At 44.6% G+C, this 14,436-nt stretch overlaps 1 protein-coding gene across 2 annotated transcripts in view; it reads left to right on the top strand.

The window, feature by feature from the left end:
- The window catches only part of ADAMTS14 (ADAM metallopeptidase with thrombospondin type 1 motif 14), a 622,677-nt gene that overhangs the window by 599,468 nt on the left and 8,773 nt on the right, over positions 1 to 14,436 (top strand). The gene's annotated exons all lie outside the window — the stretch shown is intronic.

The following is a 14,436-nucleotide window of genomic DNA, read 5'->3' as shown; positions in this document are numbered from 1 at the left end:
TGTGAAAGTTGAATTTAGACGTGCACCCAATAGCTTCTATGTGAAAGTTGAATTTAGAAGTGTGCCCAATAGACTCTATGTGAAAGTTGAATTTAAAAGTGTGCCCATTAGCTCCTATGTGGAAGTTAAAATTAGAACTGCGCCCAATAGCCTCTCTGTGAAAGTTGAATTTAGAAGTGTGCCCAATAGCCTCTATGTGAAAGCTGAATTTAGAAGCGCGCCCAATAGCCTCTCTGTGAATGTTGAATCTAGAAGTGTGCCCAATAGCTTCTGTGGGAAAGTTAAATGTAGAAGGGCGCCCAATAGCCTCCCTGTGAAAATTGAATTTAGAAGTGTGCCCAATAGCCTCCCTGCGAAAGTTGAATTTAGAAGTGTGCCCAATATCCTTATAGTCTAATACCATGCCTGGTTGAACCGACTAATCTCCCGAATAACCTCTCTGTGCAAAGTTGACTTTAGAAACATGCCTAATACCCTCCCTGTATAAAGTCGAATTGAGAGAAGTGTGCCTATTAGCATGCCCTTGTTGAACTGACTAGTGTCCAGAAAAGTCTCTCTGCCCTTAGTTCAATTTAGAAGTATACACGACAGCATTGAAGTTAGAAGTGTGCCTAAATATCCCTTCTGTGCAAAGTCTAAGTTAGAAGTATACCTAATAGTATATCTGTGTAATGTAGAATCTAGAACTGTGCCTAATAGAACGGGTGAGATGAAAACAGTGAAGTGGATAATAAGAATAAATCATAGGGAAACAGTAAAGAGATTTAAACTGCTGAAATTGACATAATGCATGAGGAGCGAACGAAGTGAATGGCGTGGATGAAATAGTTAGAATGGATGAAGCGTGTGGAACAGATGAATGCGCTGAGTGGAAGAATGCATGAGTGGAAGAACAGATCACTATATAGATCGAATGAGTATTTAAATTGAATGAGTATGTATAGAATGGGTGAACATGTTAAGCGGATGAGTGTGTAGAGCGGTTGGGTGTGTAGAGCAGACGAGCGTATAGAGCGGATGAGTGCGTAAATACAGAGAAGCTAGTAGAACGCAGGAGTGCATAGAACAGATGAATATACAGAACAGATGAGCAGATGAGTATGTAGAGCGGATGAGTATGTAGAGTGGATGAGTATGTAGAGCGGATGCGTGTGGATAGCAGACAAGTACAGAAGTGCGGAGAGTGTGTAGATCGCTGGAGCAGATGAATGTGCAAACCTGGCGAATGTATAGAGCGGATGAGTGTATAGAGCGGATGAGCGTATAGAGTGGATGAGCATATAGAACGGATGAGTATATAGAGCGGATGAGTGTATAGAGCGGATGAGTGTATAGAGCAGATGTGTGTATAGAGCGATGTGAGTATAGAGTGGATGAGTGTATAGAGCGGATGAGTGTATAGAGCGGATGAGGGTATAGAGCGGATGAGTGTACAGAGCGGATGAGTGTACAGAGCGGATGAGTGTACAGAGCAGATAAGTGTATAGAGCGGATGAGTGTACAGAGCGGATGAGTGTACAGAGAGGATGAGTGTACAGAGCGGATGGAGGTCTAGAGCAGATGAGTGTATAGAGCAGATGAGTTTAGAGAGCAGACGAATATATAGAACAGGATTACTGCGTATTAGCGAATTACTTTATAGTGCTGATGAGTGCATATTGCTGTTGAATGCGTGGAAAGCATGAGTGCATAGAGCGGATGAGTGCATAGAGCGGATGAGTGCATAGAGCGGATGAGTGCGGGGAGCGGATGAGTGCGGGGAGCCGATGAGTTGAATGCGTGGAAAGCACGAGTGCATAGAGTGGATGAGTACAAAGAGCAGATGAGTGAGGGGAACGGATGAGTGAAGGGAGCGGATGAGCGCAGGGAGCGGATGAGCGCAGGGATCGGATGAGCGCGGGGAGCGGATGAGTGCGGGGAGCGGATGAGTGCGGGGAGCCGATGAGTTGAATGCGTGGAAAGCACGAGTGCATAGAGCGGATGAGTACATAGAGCGGATGAGTACATAGAGCGGATGAGTGCATAGAGCGGATGAGTGAGGAGAGCGGATGAGTGCGGGGAGCGGATGAGTGAGGCGAGCGGATGAGTGAGGCGAACAGATGAGTGCGGAGAGCGGATGAGTGCGGAGAGCGGATGAGTGCGGAGAGCGGATGATTGTGAAGAGCGGATGAGTGTGGAGAGCGGATGAGTGTGGAGAGCGGGTGAGTGTGAAGAGCGGGTGAGTGTGGAGAGCGGGTGTGTGTGGAGAGCAGATGCATGTGGAGAGCGGATGCGAGTGGAGAGCGGATGCGTGTGGAGAGCGGATGAATGCAGGGCGCTGGTGAGCGCGAGGAGCTGGTGAGTTCGGGGAGCGGGTGAGTGCCGGGAGCAGGTGATTGCGTAGGGTGGGTGAATGCGTAGAGCAGATGAAGGTGTAGTGCATGCGAGGGCATAAAGCAGACAAATGCCTAGAGCGGATGAGTTACATAGACCGGATGAGTACATAGAATGGATAAATATGTAGAACGGATGAGTGCGGAATGTATGCAAAGCGGATGAGTGCGGGGAATGGATGGATGAGCAGAGCGGGATGGATGAGCTGAGCGGAAGAATGTGTAGAGTGGAGGACTGCATAGAACAGACTACTGGGTAGAGCCAACAAGTATATAGAGCTGATGAGTGCATATGAGCGAATGAGTGCATATGAAAAGAGGGGTACGTAAAGGGGATGAGTGCATAGAGAGGGTGAGTGCGTAGAGGGATGACTGCGTAGAGGGGATGAGTGCGTAGAGGAGATGAGTGCGTAGAGGGGATGAGTGCGTAGACGGGATGAGTACATAGAGGGAATGAGTGCGTAGAGGGGATGAGTGCGCAGGAGGGGATGAGTGCGCAGAGGGGATGAGTGCACAGAGTGGATGAGTGCGCAGAGGGGATGAGTACGCAGAGGGGATGAGTGCGCAGAGGGGGTGAGTGCACAGAGGGGATGAGTGCATAGAGGGGATGAGTGTGTAAAGGGGATGAGTGCATAGAGCGGGTGAGTGAGCAGAACGGGTGAATGCATAGTGCATGTGAGGGCATAAACGGACAAGTGCCTAGAGCGAATGAGTGCCTAGAGTGAAGTGAATGAGTGCCTAGAGTGGAACAGACGTGTTGCGTAGAGCGGACGAGTTGCATAGAGCGGATGAGTATGTAGAACGAATGAGCGCAGATTGCATGCAGTATTGATTGCGTAGAATGGATTAGTACATAGAGCTCCTGAATACGTAGAGCGTACTGAACGAGTGAAGTATGTAGATGGATTCTATATGGATAGAACAAATGATATATGTGAATGGAATTGATCACATATATGGATGGAACGGGTTCCGGACGTGGATGTAATGGGTGACGTACGTTAATGGAACGGGTGACATATGCGGATAGAACGGGTGCCATATATGGATGGATCGGGTGCCGTAGGTGGATGGATCAGGTGCCGTAGGTGGATGGATCGGGTGCCGTATGTGGATGAAATGTGTGAGGTAAGTGGATGAAATGTGTGAAATAGGTGGATGGAACGGATGAATTATGAAGATGTTACGGGCGAAATTTGTGGACGGAGTGCATAAAACAACTTAGAATACTCAGAATGGTACGGGTGAAATATGTGGATGGAATGCATAAAACAAATTACAATACACAAAACGGATCGGAGTAAATAGAGCGGATTTGAGTGCGAGTGGTAGACAGGAGTGCATGTGACTGACAGGAGTGCATGTGTCGGATAGGAGTGCATGTGGCGGAAAGGAGTACATGCATGAGGCTGACAGGAGTGCATGCATGAGGCTGACAGGAGTGCATGCATGGGGCAAGCAGGAGTGCATGCGTGGGGCAGACAGGAGTGCATGCGTGGGGCAGACAAGAGGGCATGCGTGGGGCAGACTGGAGCATGTGGGGCAGACTGGAGCATGTGGGGCGGACTGGAGTGCATGAGTGCGTCGAGCAGACCGGAGTGTGTGGAGCAGACTGGGGTTCATGGAATGAATAAGAGTGCATGGAACGGACTGGAGCGCATAGAATTACCTGACGTACATAGTATGTTTGGAATTCAGGGAACGTTTGAAAGAGCATATAACCCATCAAATCACACCACCACGCTTACTCTCTTCTTTACACCACCACTCAACTAGAACACAGAGATACTATGACACCATTCGGTATAACTGTTCTCATAGCAACATCCGCCTCGCACTCCCCATCATTCTAAGTAAACACTGCTGGTTACACACCCGCCAGCCAGGCGTTCTCCTCAGGCCTAACGCAGCCACATTCGGTCTGGATAAATCCTGCCAGAACAAACACTTACTCTTGATCTCTCAACCACCACACCTACCGGTAAGAAGCAGCTATTACACGAATACCGCACCAGCTGCACACGTGCCTTAGACTCTCTCTACTCTCCCTACTGATCTGAACTTCGGTTCCCAAAGGGCGTTCAACCTACCAGCGCCTTCAGACCATACCAATGGTATATAAGGCACTATATAAATGCAAAATAACATAACATAACATAACATCCAACTTGGAAAAGAGGTTCTTGCTCGTCTATAATTGATTTTGTCTATGTTAATTCACAGTTCTTTTCATACATAGTAGATTTTTTTATACTTGAAAATTCGAACATCGATCATAATCAATTAGTAGCCCAATGGACGACCCATGGTGCCACTAGAATGGATCACAAGGTATGTCCAAAAGAGTGTGTAATTCTTAATAATGGGGGCAACCGCCTATGATGGTGACCGAGATCCTTGAGTGAGTTAACTAGATATATGGATGGTCACCTCCATAATCAGACTATGATTTCAATTAATCCGACCACCAACTATTCAGATCTGATGCAACAGTTTCAATCTTCTTATTCTCCAAAGAGTACATCAGGGAAAATAGTTTGCCGCCCACAACTTCATGTTTTCAATTGGGAAGTTAAAAATCTGAAAGCACATTTTCGCTATCTGAAACGACAGGTATCAAAGGAACTGGTGGCCATTGGAATATCTACACTGGGGAGCATTAAAACCAAATACAAGAATGCATTATGAGCTATGCGTGCTAAAATCTACCAAAATGATGGGGAAGCAATGTTGATGTTATTACATCCTAAGAATGTTGCAGGTTCCTGGTCCTTCAAGGTCACGCACCAGTCTCAATCAGTCACTCAGGCCAATAATGTATCAGAATTGAATTGGACCACTCACTTCTCCAATCTGTATGCTTTGCCCCGAAATTCCTCAATTGTGCATCTCAAAGATGATCACAAGCATTATCATCTTAACTTCGATTTGGATGACATTTGGTTCTATATTCATAAAATCAGTAGATTGGGTGCTTGTAGTCCTGATGGCCTCCCAAATCGAATGTTTAAACAACATCCAGACCAATGGGCATCCATTTTATATAAAATATTCGCTTCTGTTAATACAATTCAGTCCTTGCCGGAATCTTGGACTCATTCTATTATAGTTCCCATATACAAAAAGGGTGCCTGCTCCTTACCATCGAGCTACAGACCTATAGCATTACTAGATGCCCCTTCGAAAATCTCTTTTCGAGAATTATATTAAGGGACCTAAATCAATGGACTAGTCACAGTAATTAAAGGGACCCCTACCAATCCGGTTTTGTTGCTGAACTTGGAACCAATCCTAACCTTGTGGTTCTGAATATGTTAAAATCAAAATATGCAGCTAGAAATCAATCATTGTATCTAGCCTTCATTGATTTCAAAGCCATTTTTGATTCCATTAATCGAACCATCATGTATCATATATCACAAACTAGTCCACTATAATTGTCCACCATTGTTACTAACATTGATTATGTTATTACACACCAACACGACAATACAAGTGAGACTGACATTGGCAGGTAAACTTTCATCAATCATCAAAACTTGTCGAGGTCTTAAACAAGGATGTATCTTGGTGTCCTCTATTTTTAATCTGTTTTTGTTTGATTTGGGCATAGCACTACGATCAACTGAATGCGATTCTCCCAAACTAGGTCTTCATTCCATCTGTCATCTACTTTATGCAGATGATTTAATACTTATCTCGCAAACACCCATGGGCCTACAAAATCTACTTAACAGGCTAGCCTTGTATGTGCCCGTTAATAACCTCACAATCAATACTCAAAAAACACAAATCATGGTGTGCAAACCTCATAATAAATTTAAAGCAAAAATGCTTAAATGGCACCTGCAGAATGAAATCCTTTTGAAAGTCCAACAGTATAAATATCTGGGTATAACGATACAGGCGTCGGCATCCAACAATGTTATGGAGGATATGATACGGACGAAACTTCAAATGTTAATTTCCCAAGCCAAAGTACTTAGAGCAAAATATGGGAAATTCACATTGAAGCATATTCTGCAGTTTTATCAACAGAAAGTGATTCCAACTATCATTTATGGCGTGGAAACCATTTTACCCAAAGAATCCAGGTGGTGGAGCACTCTTGAATCTCGATTCTGGACACAATTGTTGCACCTCCCCAAGAGTACTCCGCTGACTTTAATTCAACATGAATTGGGTCCACTTTTGTTGGACTCTCAAATTAAATGGAGAATGTGTGCCCTATTTAGGAAATCCATAATGGGAATTACCACTCCTGGCATATTGGGCATTATGGCACAGCACTTACTGGCTCGAGAACATGCCTTTACTAAGCTGTGGTGCAACTTCACATTAGATGCATTAGCTGATGCCACAATTGCTCTCGATCTGCTAATACTCAATCCTCAACGAGCAAAACAAAAATTATACCAGCATGACTGGATAGAGAATCGTAGGTTGTGCCAAAAATGCAAGGATTTTGACATCTGAGTGTTTGGACAAAAAGCATTTTGTGAAACGGCTGACTATTTATTAAGATGTCCGTCGTCTTATATCAACGAACAATACATAAGGTTCGATTAAATCTTTGGCCGACAAGAGAAATTATGGGCAGGCGAAAATTGATTCCAAAAGAACTCAATTATTGTCCTTTTTTCTTAAATAAGGCAGAGAAGGAGACATTAGAACATTGCATAAAGCATTGCCCCATGTTGTCTACTCAAAGGCACAATCACTTTAAGAAACATCTGGTAAATGTATATGACAATATGGAAATGAACACTATCTGGCAAGCAATATCCAACGACCCAAAATTGGGAATGCGTCTAACAATAGTTCAATTCTTGAATTCAATATTTCTTAAACAGTGATTATAATAATATGGATTCCGAATGAAAGGTATTGAATGAATCTTATCCTTGATCTTAATAGCATTGTTTCTTGCCAGACCAAAACATGTACTTTAATTTGATCAAATTATGTCTAATGTGTTAGAAATGACACATTATTTTACCAATAGTGTTGTAATTTGATGTTTTTTTTGTTGTATGTACTGTACATTTGTTTTATATATTTGAAAGGATGATTGTATTATCCAAACCAAATAAAAAATAAATTAAAAAAAGTACTGCATATCAGCTCTGCTAGGAATGCCAACACTGTCCCATAAGAATATTAGCGCCGCTGATAAAAGCTGGCAGTTTCTTCAGAATTCCATCCAATGTGCATTAAAAATGGCCATGAAAGAGTTTTTAAACAAGAAGTTGAAACTCCATATTCATGTTATCCTTGCCTCGTCTGCCGCGATTATGTACGTTTGCCAGCATACTCTTTACACACAAATGTATAAAACCATACACAAAACACATCTTCATAATGATCCGTCAAAATATGTTCACAGTATTGAAAAAAAGCCAGCCATATTGTCTCTGCCAATTCCTGTTTATCTTGTGGAACGACTCACTAACAGCTGTAAGACATATGGCAGCTTTAATCGCAGCCCGGGGGCCTTGGTGGAGCTTTTGAAGTTTTGCTGTTCTCACAGCGCAGTTACTTTGGTGAGGTTCAGTACAAGAATGAAGTACAGCAGCAGAAGAGGAAAAGCCATCCTTCATGTGGTGGCAGCAATAAATGGAGGTATTCCTTTGTGTGCTGGTTTATTGTAGGTTAGTGTCAGAAGAGCTACGAGAGCACTTAATCATAGCTGTAATCACATGGGGATCCTTCACTGCCTGCTACCAGTCGTACTGCAAAGGACCTGGCTGTATGCCATGCACTTATAAATACGTAGATATTGCTGCTGTGTGCCAGACCCCAGAGGATTAAAGCTTCAATTGCTCAGCTCATGTCAAGTCTGGCTTTTTTCTTGACAACCAAATAGAAATGTTTATTAGATTGTGCAAGGTCTGTCTGCTCCAGAAAACCTACGCAGAGAGATGTCAGCATAACAGAAAAATCAGCAAAAGAATTAATACAACTTTTGGATTTGAGGGATGGCGACGGCGTCAGGGCCTTTCCACTTGTTCACTTGTAATGGGCCCCGGGGCCAGCTTCCCCATATTGGCAGCCTTATGGCACAGAAACATATTCTTTTAATCGTGACATTAAACGTGCCCAGTGCGCACGTTGCAGGCTGCCTTTGCTGGCACCTTAAGACTGTCACCTCCACCTTGCAGTTAGTGCCCTGCTGCCAAAGAGCGATTAATAGCTTCTCAGCCAGACTGTAATCTGCTGCATTTCTTTTACTTCATTACAATATAAACATCCCACAGGCGCCTCCCAGCAAAAGACAAGGTAGGGGGCCCTAAAAGGTCACATTGAAATGGGCCCCCACCAGGCCTGGCATCTTCAGCCGGTGCTAGATAGACACAGGGGATTGAGAGAACACATACTTCTAAATGCAATTGGCTGAGTACAGAGGTACACGAAAAAAGTGTCTGTAACAGATTTACTGCACTGCTCCTTTATAACGCTTTGTGGTTTCGAGAGTATACCTTCCAGCACATGGCTGGAGGTTTTGTTTTCTCCTGAAAAATAGATTATTTACAGAGGCAACAATTACTGCCTGGGATAAATACTTGAAACGCTAATGGAGTCTTATGTCACTCCAAAAGTGGGACTAACAGTCATGCCACAGTGGCACAGTTGGCGGATTTACTGCAAAAATGGGTGGTGCTTAAGGTAAATTAGTCTGGCAATATTTCCTCCAGAAATACTGCCGTAGCGATGACCATGGCTAGATGATTTAGGAGTACCTGTCTATCTTTCTATCAAATTTAATAAAGTGTTTATTGTGGACTAGCAACAAATCAATTAATCACAGCCAATTAATTTCCTCAATCTACCTCTCGTCTATTGAAGTCTATTCTCCCCCAGTTGCTCTATCGGCATATGGTAATCTCTCTTGTAAACAAGAGCACCATTATTTTGAACCCTTGCTTTTCTAATCACTCAGCACTCCATTCTAAATATTAGCACCTGGGGAAGAGCTTCTGGCCAAGCAGTGGTTAGAAAGCAGGCGGAATCCATCCGTGACCATCTGCATTCTCGCTGCCACCTGTGCTCATCCACCAGGTGTTTGACATTTATTTCCATGGCATCTCCTCATCTGCCTTTACCTTTCCCCAGGCCCCCACAGAAACATGCACCCTTCACCTATCCTCCTCACCCCACCTGACTTACCTCTTACAACCATCACCAGTCTACATAAAGAATCTCGTCCGCTCACAGCTTTCATCACGCCTTTCACACTTGGGCTCTAACGTTATTAAATTATGCCCCATCATGGCGGCATGTACCAATTTAAGTGCATGCCATTTGGACTGTCTTCAGCTGCTTCAGCGTTCCAGAGGATGATGGATTCCCTCCTACAAGGAACCGGAAATGTGTCATACTTCCAGGATGACATCCTCATATATGCCAAAGATGGAGAGACCCATGATAAAGCCCTGAAGAAGATGTTGCGTAAACTCCAGGAGGCAGGGGTTCGATTGAGATACGAAAAATGTGTAATGAGAGCTCAAGAAGTGGATTACCTAGGATACCTTATTTCAAAGGAAGGAGTAAGCCCAAAGAAGACTCTCCTACAGGCCATTGTAAGTGCTCCCTGCTCTGTCATCAAAAGATGAGCTACGATCCTTCTCGGACTCGCAGATTATTACACTAAGTTTCTGCCGAGGTTCTCTGAAGCCCATTGGCAGGTGGTAACTAGAAAAAGACTGTTTCCTGAGTAAGGTGGCAAATTGGGACCACAATAGCTGGCCCAATGAGAAGGCGGTTCCAGAAGGCATGCACCCGTATTGGCAAGTTAATGAAGAAAATTTGAAGGGGGAATTGTGCTGGTCTAGGAAATAAGACCACGCAGAGCAACCAAGGTTTGAATCCTGGATTTGCGCTTAGAAACTGAACTCTATTAAGTACGTTACAAAAATAAATATAAAAAATAAATAAGTGGACGCTCTCGTAATGCGAGGCAATCAGATAATACCTCCCAGGGGAATGCGCAAAGTGATGTAGTGCAGGGCACAAGCAGGACACCTCGGCAGCAACATGCCCAGGCGAAGGGTACGGGAAGCATACTTGTGGGCAGGCCGCATGGACCAAGATATCTGGATCATGAATGAAAGGTGCCACAAGTGTGCAAACATCGACAAAAGCCTCAAAGTGAGACAAGCACCCATGATTCCCACCAAGATCGCCTCTAGAGTTTGTCATAAAATCAGTTTGGATTTCATTGGACAACATGTTATCGGACCACAAGTATGGGGTAGTCCTAGTAGATTACTTGTCCAAATGGACTGAGGTAGAATTCATACCGAACATCACCATGGCCACTGTGATTGAAGTATTAAATTCTGTGTTCCGGAGGGAAGGCTTACCAAAGGAAATAGTCACGCACCATAGTGTTCAACTGGTTTCAAGGGACATGGAAGGATTTCTGAGGAAACACAACATCAGACAGTTGCGGGCCAGTCTTTACCACCCACAAGCAAATGAATTAGTAGACCGTGCCAATAGATTCATAAAAGGAGCCTTACAGCTAGTCTGCCAAGCAGGAATGGATCTTCACAAACTGTTAAAGAAGCGTAACTGCTCACCGCCTTACTCCCAACGTCGTCATGGGAGTGTCACATTACTAAATGCTGAGAGGGAGGAGGGCGAAATCTATGCCAGTACCGCCCTGGCTACATAAAGCGAGGCATGAGGAGGCCATCGACATGAGAGAAGTGGTCTGGAGAATCCAGAAACACAAGGATCAATTGATCGCAGAGGGCAACATGTCCAGAGCAATCAATCAGACAGAAGTTGAGGTGGGCGATGTAGTAAAGTGAAAACTACCTCACAAAAACATGGTAACAGGGTCCAAGCACAGCCAGCCAACAGAGGTCGCTCAAAGAGGCACCAACCATATTTACACCAGTGATGGCAAAAGAGGGAACTTCGAGGGGTCGTGCTCAAAAGAAATCTGCCTGAGAAGAGAGTATCCACAGAAACAGAGGGTCCAACAGAAGGTTGGGATCCTTGCGAAGGTACTGAGATTATATAGATAGAGAACATGTATTATGAGGGTTGCGACATTAGTCACCAGAAGGATATCACACCTAAAGTAGGAGAACAGCAACAAGATAGGACCCCAGGATCACGGGATCGAGAAGCAGCACCCTGCGAGAGTCGATCCCATTGAGAAAATAGAAGACCAACCAAGAACAGAGATTTTGGCATGGAGCAGGACCAAGCTGCTTGACTAAAGTAGATATGTGAGGAACATGCTTTGCGAGATCCCGCTGCGAGATCTTGGGAGACTTTGAGTGCAAGGCCCGCACAGCTCCCGGAGCCTGGCAGATGTTCAGTGAACCAGGAGACAGGAGGACGCTCCCTGGCACTCCTCTTATAGGGACCAGGCCTGCAGCCTGATTTGTATATATCCAGCAACCAGGCTCCCTGCTTGATGGTGCCACAAAGCCAGCATCATATACTGAACTGTGTGAAGGCATAAACCCACTGCTGTGAATCCAACAGCAGTGGTTGCCACACAGACTGCATCCATAGACACTGGCAGAGACATAATCCCACAGCAGTGAGGCAACTGCAGTGGTTGTATCAGAGACTCCTACAATACATGATGTGTGTGTGCTGTTAACCACATGTGCCTTTCCCGGAGAATTAAAGCCAGTTATCAAGTCACCCCACATCCAGTGTTCCTTTCAGGACACCACTCAGTGCCTCCCTCTGAAACAATCTTCCTCTGAGCCTGTAGATGGTGAAAGATCACTAGAAATTCCATAAGATGTTTCTTTAAATGTGCCTGCATGCCGACATGCCCCAGCCTTTAGCACTTATAAGTTGTCACTGTGCCACATGATCAACATTGACTTGAGATCTCGTCTGTACTTGCTCTAGTGCCTTGTGGCATTGACTGTACTTCTCAGCACTCTTTGTTGTGTACTTCTCCAAGACATTTTGCTCTTCTCCCTATTCTCTCTTCCTTTGCACTTGCACTGGTCTGAATGCCGAAGAACCGGGAATTACATGTCATTTGAGTTATTGTTTCCCCTCTTTTGCCTTTGCTCCCTCCCCTTCTTGGGGCGCCACAATGCAATCTTGTACTGTGGATAGTGTCTCTCGAAATTAGCAACAAGCAAATAAATATAATACATATGATGTCACTAAAATGCATCAACCATCCTCTATAAACATAGATGCAGGCCATCCAGACCTCATCCCAAAACCTTGTCAGCTTGCCCCCTTTTTCATTTGTTCAATTTCCTGCACTGCTCTTACAGCACTATTAACCTCTTGCTGAGCTGTGCCCTTGGTGTTAATGGGCTCCTGCCTGCCCTGTTGACTCGAAGGGGGGGGGGTCAGTCCCTTCACCACACATCCCTATGCCATCCTGCCCTTTCACTGCATCACAGCTCCACTTTATTGCATCCCCAGCCCCGCCCCTTTCCTTCCCTTCCACCTCCGGTCCTCTGTCCTTCCAGACCAGCTCCCCCTGACCCCTCCACTCCTGCCCACCCTTTCCACTTCAGACTCATCCTGGATCATATGCTGCAATTAACAATATTGTCACAACCCTAATGGCAAAGCCAGTGGGCTAAATGACTGTGCTGCTAATGGAAGCACGACAAAGACAGTGCATGCCAGAGACTAATCCCATATATACCATGATCACCTCTCACAATCAAACACTCCCTGACAGCCCCAGCCTGAACTGGCTGCTCACAGGTACTGCTGCTTTTACATCCCCTCCTTATTGAACCGGTCCACCTCAAATGTTTTCTAGTGCAATCATTACATGTGTTCGTGGGAATAGTAATGACCCCCCACTACCCCTGAAACAAACCCTTGCTAGGGTCTGTCACACTGTCTAACTTCAGGCCAGTCACCAAACGCTCAGTCATTTCTAAAATAAAAAATGTCCTCATTGATCATCCACTCTCTTTTATTCTCAGCTCCTACCAAGATATATTAAATGACAGCCATTGGATACTGATTGCGCCCCTTGTCTGGGGGTATTTGTGATAGAGATAAAGATGTGATGGGCCGTGCTGCGCTGAGGTTAATGTGGAGTGAGTAGGTATGAAGATGCTGTGTGCATGCGGGTCTGTATGTGTAGCGTAAAGGTGGTAGGAGATAGGGGAATGGGGAACAACATTTACCGGCACCTAGCTTGTCGGTCCGACGGGACTTGTAGTGTCCCGGTGGCACCGGCAAGCTAAGCGGCAACCCTCTGGAAGCACCGGTAGGGTTACTGCCGCACTCGTATTGAGCCCCAATGTCGCTCTCAGCAGAAACACGTTCCAAGAGGATTTCCGGGAGTGGTGGGGTAGAGACCATTCTAATATCGATCAAAAGCCTCAAATTTTGTTCACTCCCGACACCCAGGAGATATACCTGTGCTGGTGTCCCTGCAAAAGAGCAATCTCTTGGATGGAGGAACTGGTTTCTAGGTCAACATCTCGCCAGAATGGTCATATGGTCCCATCTCCACCCGGGTCACCCTATGGGATCAGGCAATTTAAAAATAGGATATTTGAGGTCAGATGACATTAGAGAGGAATAGATTTTTTTGTTCAATTTCGTTCCTATAAGAACAAATACAAATCCTCATTGGTTCCAGGTAAAGTGAGTCTGTGGCGCAAACATTTGCCGCTAATAAGCATGTTCACAAAAATAACAGGCAACAAAAAATGCACACAATAAAAATTTAAATAAGTTAAAAATACCGATAATTCAAGAAAGACATAAATGCCTACATTTTATCAGAATCATTTAGAAGCTTGTAGGAACGTTCTGTTTTGGCATAACATTATTTGTATTCACTTGCATTTATGTATTAATATTTATGTGGTCTGGCATGCGTGCTGCTCACAAAATGTCTTACAGAAATATGTTTACTATTCAATATTGCTAATTCTTAAATCATGTCTTGGTTGGGTTAGCCTCAAACCATACTCAGGTAATTCATGAGACCTGCCGGAAAGTGGAGTGTCATTTTTCATGTCTAAGCTTCATGGTAAACTCTCTATGCATGATAGAACAAAGAAATGCTTGTTTACTCAAAAATATTTTTTCC

The sequence above is a fragment of the Ambystoma mexicanum genome, chromosome 8, assembly GCF_040938575.1.
Source record: "Ambystoma mexicanum isolate Mex_15411 chromosome 8, UKY_AmexF1_1, whole genome shotgun sequence".
Classification (NCBI taxonomy): domain Eukaryota; kingdom Metazoa; phylum Chordata; class Amphibia; order Caudata; family Ambystomatidae; genus Ambystoma; species Ambystoma mexicanum.
This window is presented reverse-complemented; position numbering and strand designations above follow the sequence as displayed.